This window comes from Lactuca sativa, chromosome 7, assembly GCF_002870075.4.
Source record: "Lactuca sativa cultivar Salinas chromosome 7, Lsat_Salinas_v11, whole genome shotgun sequence".
In the NCBI taxonomy this organism is placed as follows: domain Eukaryota; kingdom Viridiplantae; phylum Streptophyta; class Magnoliopsida; order Asterales; family Asteraceae; genus Lactuca; species Lactuca sativa.
The window spans coordinates 28,698,929-28,705,165 of record NC_056629.2 but is presented as its reverse complement, the minus strand read 5'-3'; the positions used below and the strand labels follow the sequence as shown (position 1 = coordinate 28,705,165).

At 35.5% G+C, this 6,237-nt stretch overlaps 1 long non-coding RNA gene across 1 annotated transcript; it reads right to left on the bottom strand.

Moving 5' to 3' along the window:
• Window positions 1-4,389: 4,389 nt before the first annotated feature.
• On the bottom strand, window positions 4,390-5,721 carry LOC111892686 (uncharacterized). Its single transcript, XR_002850622.3, has 2 exons — window positions 5,211-5,721; window positions 4,390-4,644 (listed from the first exon to the last, which is right to left on the bottom strand). It is a non-coding gene; the product is annotated as an uncharacterized LOC111892686 (long non-coding RNA).
• Window positions 5,722-6,237: the final 516 nt, after the last annotated feature.

The window sequence follows — 6,237 nt, the reverse complement described above, 5'->3', positions numbered from 1 at the left end:
ACATACCTTTGCATCTTTTGCAGGTGCACGGTAAGAGATTCTCCATGACCCATCTTAGCGGAAATCATGTTGGTGAAAATCTCATAACGCTCTTGTCTCGCGTTCTGGTGGTATCTCTCCAATAAGTCTTGGTGCATCTCGTACGGGTACATGTCCTCGTAGGACTTTTGGAATTCGGAGTTCATGGTGGCAATCATGATGCAATGTACCTTCGTTGCATCTCGCTCATGAGTCTCAAAAGCGGTGATTTCGGCCGGAGTAGCGATTTCAGGGTTGATTTTCTCGAGCTTCTCATCGAGGACATACTCCTTATCCTCATAGCGAGCAATGGTGCGAATGTATCTTATCCATTCGCTAAAGTTCGTTCCATCGAAGGTGACCTTTTGGCAAAGGCTCATCAACGTGAAAGAACTAGCAGCAGCGTTGTTAGCGTTCGACATCTACAAAAGAAAAGGACAAAGGTAGATTAGAATAAGAATCCCTAATTATCACCCAATAAGAAAATTAGGGCTAGGATCCAACAATAACATTTACATACTAGAAAAGGGATGCCGTAATCTAACATGGAAATAAATTGAAGGTAAGTGAATGACGATTCACTAATTCTCCATCACAAAACTTAACTATTAGTCCTAAGTGTATTGAGAATTCCTAGGTTTGAAAGAGATTCATTGAAACTATTCAATGGCATGTTTAAATCTCGATATGCCCCTCTTGTTTGTGACTGGGATACCGAGGATCACAAAGCGGGTGTGAATTACCATGCAAATTCACATGGTGCCTTCATTGTAACGATCACCTATTCGATGTGCCGGTAAACCACACACACTCCATCGAACTATGATAAACAAGGAATCACCCTTTGCCACCTTTGCTTAGAACCAATTAGTGTGCCGGTAAACCACACACGCTCCACTAACTGTTGGCAAGGGTGCAAAGTGTAATTTAATGGGATTGCATCAATTCACTTTTCCTAAAGTAACTAAGATTGGGAAATTTTAAAAAAATGTGTAGTTACTTTGTATTACTTATTATACTTTTAATGAGAGGATGAGGTTGCCCTATCCTACCCGTTCGGCTAACGACCCTCCACCAATCAAGCAAGCGGTGGGGGTGAGTGTACACCCATTAAGCGCCATTTTATAGGCCGCAACCTTATACCCACCTTATAGATCGGCTTCGTGAATGAGGCCTACTAACGGTAAGACTAGCATTTAGTTATACATATATATATATATATATATATATATATATATATATATATATATATATATATATATATATATATATATATATTATTCTAGTAATATCATATTAGTATAGGGTTGTATTTTAAACCTTTTAAAATCTAGGGTTTGAAATTTAAGTTGTCTAAATTAAAACTTTTAATCACAAATATAAATTTCAAAACTTGAGGGAAAGTTTTAAACATTTAAAACATAGAGGATCAAATAACAAATAATTCCAATTAACAATTAATATCCTAATTATCTATATTTGATTTTATTCAAGATTTCTTTGAAAGATAATTACCAAAATAATTAAAATAATTAATTAATTATCATATAAGGAAATTAAATATTTTATTAGTTGATAAATACCTTTAACTAGATCAAGATAATAGTCATATATAACAAAAAATCGGATTTAGGTTGATCTATTATGATTAAGGTAAGTTTCCATAAGATAATTATGAAAAAAATCCCGAATCTGGCCATTCCTGACGCCTGGACTCGCCGAGTGCACAAAGGGACTCGCCGAGTCAGGCCTACTCGCCGAGTCCACTTTGGAACTCGCCGAGTCCATGACTCAGAAACCAAAAAATCGAATTTTGCAGGTTTGTTTCAGTTAATCAAGCAACAATTTAAAGAAAACCAAGCTAGGCTCTGATACCACTGATGGGTTTTAGCCATAAGAACTTTCCAATGTGCGCATGCAAAACCCTAATGCTTGGATCTAGGCTTTCTAATTAAACATGCTTTGAATCCAAGACTTATAATGGCTAATTAGGTTAAATAACAACATTGAAACAGATCTAGAACCATACCTTTGAATTCCTTGTTGATCTTGTAGTCTTGGAGCTTCTAGAGTCACAAATGTCACTCCTCTAATGGCTTACAAACACCAATAGTAAGGAAGATGATTTATGAGAGAGGAGAGGGGAGGAAATCGGCCAGGGTTCTCTTACTTTAGGTGAGGTGCCGATTTGCCTTGGCTATGGGGTCTATTTATATTTGTAGACTCCTTAAGGGTTACAACCTAAACCCTAATTGGATAATCTTCTTTTAAGGCTATCCAAATCCTTTCCTTAGATAAGTCATTGGACGATTTTGAAGCTATCCTAGCTTCTAGAATCCGTCCACTATATATCTATAAGGATTTATAGTCTAAAGCTTAACTATCAAACAATTGACAGTTTATACCCCTTTATTTAATTAACCTCTTTAAGTCACCAAATTAATTCCAATCAATTCTATGGCTTATATTAATCAAATAACAATATATTATTCTTTATATTATTCCCATAATATATTAATAATATTTACTCTCTCTTAATAAATCATCCTATCAAGTTGCTATGGTGAAGGCAACCCAAAAGGACCATGCACAACCGGGTCAAATACTTGCCTAATATAGTTGCAGCCTTAGACACTATTCCAACATATTTAACATATGGTAACATACGTTCACATACAATTAGGATATATAATACTAATTAAACACATATACGCGCTCACAGGAGCGGAAAACACTTTGGCTAAGTGTTTGGGTGTCCCGGGTAGCGTTTTTGGGTGTGTATGGCTAAGGAATGGAGCTTGTTATCCGAGAGTAAACCCCTATCACATAGTTTATAGCCCAGGGACATCTCACCATGAGTTTACGGCCGTAAACTCATGGTGATGGGTTCTAAGGTGTTTTAAGGCTCCTACTTGCTCATTGAATTATTCTAAGTACTTTTCCCAAAAGGCATGAGTGGGTTTGAGGCTTCTAAGGGCACTAACTTGGAGTTTACAGCCTAGGGACACTCCTAAGGGAGTTTACGGCCGTAAACTCTCACCCTTAGTGTTTTGTGAAGTTTCAAGCCCCTATTACCTTTCTAGCAATTTCTAATGAAGTGTGATGCTATTTTGGGGGATTAAATCTAACATTTGGATGTGTTTTGGGGAGTTTACGGCCTAGACACTAGCTTGGGCCGTAAACTCCTTTTTACCCCTCCAATTCATGTGTTTAAGCCCTTAAATCCTTCCTAGTATTTTATGGTAAATGTCTAAGGTCGTTTGGGGGACAAAAACCAACATTTTGGCTTGGTTTGGGGAGTTTACGGCCTTGGTATAGACCTGGGCTGTAAACTCCTTTTTCTCCTTTAATTTGATGTGTTTAAGTGATCAAAACCCCAATTACTAAGTCCCTAAATTATGTGTTAAGCCCTAGTGTGGTTTGGGAGTGTTTTGGAGGCATTTAGACAAGGTTTTGAGGGGTTTACGGCCTAAGCATGTGCTTAGGCCGTAAACTCACTTTTATGCCCCCATTTCATTGTGTTTTGATGTTTAAACACTCTTAGGCTAGATCCCTAACTAGTTTCCAAGCTTAAGGGCAAGTTTAAAGGCATGTTTGGCACCATTTTAGGGGTTTACGACCCTAGAGTGTTCCTGGGCCGTAAACTCCTTATCCCATGCCTTCTTGAATGGTTTTTGGGCTATAACTACAGCTAGTAATGTTTAGAACAAGCTAGGGTAAGCAGACTTACAATTTGGAAGCGTTTGGTTGCGGATTCGGGGCGAAAACGAGTCTAGAGAGAGAGTATAAAGAGAGAGTGTAAAAAGTCTCCAATGGACTCCACTCACCCTTATATAGGGTTCACAGTCGGGGCTCAGTGGAATTTTACCCGATACTGCCGTTAAACGGGGCTTTTGGTCGCACCCGATTTAGTGGTCGTAATAATAAATCTTAACATTTTCCAAATAAATGGAAATGTGTGTCCTGTGTTTTTATTCCCTTTTATCACGACTTAGCGGCATGTTAAATGTAAACAATTGGGATATTTATTAAATTGACGACCTCTAATTAATGGAACTTCTATACAGTGGAATATTCCGTTAACGGTAACGGGGAAATGTAACGGGACAACTTGGGTTGTCACAATAGGCTGTTTGGTAGGATCTGAATTTTTAAAATCTAAATTTTTAAGAGGTCTAAATTTATAGGAGGGTTTGAAATTTTAAGATCTAAATGTTTAGCATGTTGTTTGGTTGGAACCTCTGAATTGCTGTACTGAATTATAAAAATGACAATTTTACCATTCTATCTTATTTTTTAGTGAATTAAAGTGTCTGTTTATAAAATAACCGAATCAATTTCTTAAATATCTATAAAAAAATATAAACACCATATAAAATCCAAATTGAGCATTAATCAAAATTAAACACAAATTCAAATCAAACATAAATATTTTTAAATCCACAAATCATACTGAAATCCAAACAAAATCCTACAAATTTAATTTTAAGCATTTAACCACAACTGATTTGCAATTTGGTTACACAAATTAGTCATATATTCGTTGCCTTCTGAACCCCATTTCATATCATGTATGTTTTGGTCATCACTTTCTCCCCCTTATGCTTGACGAGTTTTCTCTCATGTCTTTGATCAATTCAACAAACAAATACATATTTCAGCAACATTCAAGCAAAATAAATGCATATTTTCAGCAACATTAAACATCATAATATCATTTCTGATTTATCAGATTTCATAACATTATTTGACATCATATTTTATGATTCCATAACATCATTTAACAAAATATTTTATGATTTATTAGATTTCATAACATCATTAACATCATATCAAATAATAGAGGCAACTCTGATTCGAGGTAACTCTGATTTCTCATATTTTATTTAACAACATAACATCATATTTCAAGCATATCAAACAATATAATCAGATTTCAGATTTTAGCCACATTCAAAGGTTTGATTTCAAAAAAAAATACCAAGATAAATAGGGGCAAGTCTGATTAGATTTCTGATTTATAAAACATATACACATTTGATTTTAGTTAACATAAAAAGAAAAAGAAAAAAAAAAGAAGCAACTTTTCTGTGAAATCAAATCATCGAGACTTGCATATGAAATATACAAACCTTCTGATTAAATAGAGCAAAGATTACATAGCATGAGAAGAGAGAGGACGAAAAGTTTACTTGTAGAAATCTTCGGATGTGCAGGTGTCGGAGAGGACATCGACGATGAAGCTGGAGGCGGAGATGAAGCCGTCGATTGCGATGATGGGGAGGGAACACAACTTCTCAGTAGATCTGGAGGGAGGTTCTTGTGTGCGGGGATGAGAAAGAAAAAAATGGAGGCGTGAAAGAAAGAGCGAGACCTAGGAGAGGGAGGGCAGCTCCCGTCTATTTTTTCTTTTTAGATGTGGGTTGATCTCTTATTTTTTAAGAGACATTTTTTTAGATTCAGGGGTATTTAGTAAAGAGGGTACCAAACAAGCCACATCTTAATTTTTAAGAAGTTACCTCTTAGTTTTTCAATTAAGAGGTAAACAAACGGGGTCTAACTAAGTCACCGCAACCTAATTGGTTAACTTGATAATGCTTATTAAAAAAAATAATAACCACATATTTTTGAAAAATGACCACAATGTCTGGAATGGGTCATTCTGGACCCATATTTCACATAGGGTAAATGGGTATATGACCCGATTCGAAAATATGGTCCCCCTATAAACACCATTACGAACTCATTTCAAACTCATTCATTTCGAACTACATTATAGACATCATTTAGGACACCAATCATACTTCAAATGTCTTCTTCTAACGATGAAGAGTATCATTTCTTGTATGTAAGTTTCCATTATCTTTATAATTATGTCTTTAATTTGGAGTATATGTTAGAACCTAGAGAATATATGCAATTATATATGTATTATTTGTATTTTTGTGATTTTTGGTGGGGTTTTAAACAATTATAGGATTACATATGTGTATGCTAGATCAACAAACCTTAGAAATATCTAAATTTTGACATGTCTGGAACGATTCTGGAATGCATAGGACATGTTTAAAATACGTAGAACTTGTCTAGAATACGGAGAACAATTTTGGAATGTAGATCTGAAATGTTTTTATCCGGAATGTTGATCCAACATTTTGATCTGAAATGTGCTAATACAAAGTGTCCACTGGAACGTACATACAACAAATGCCTAATTAA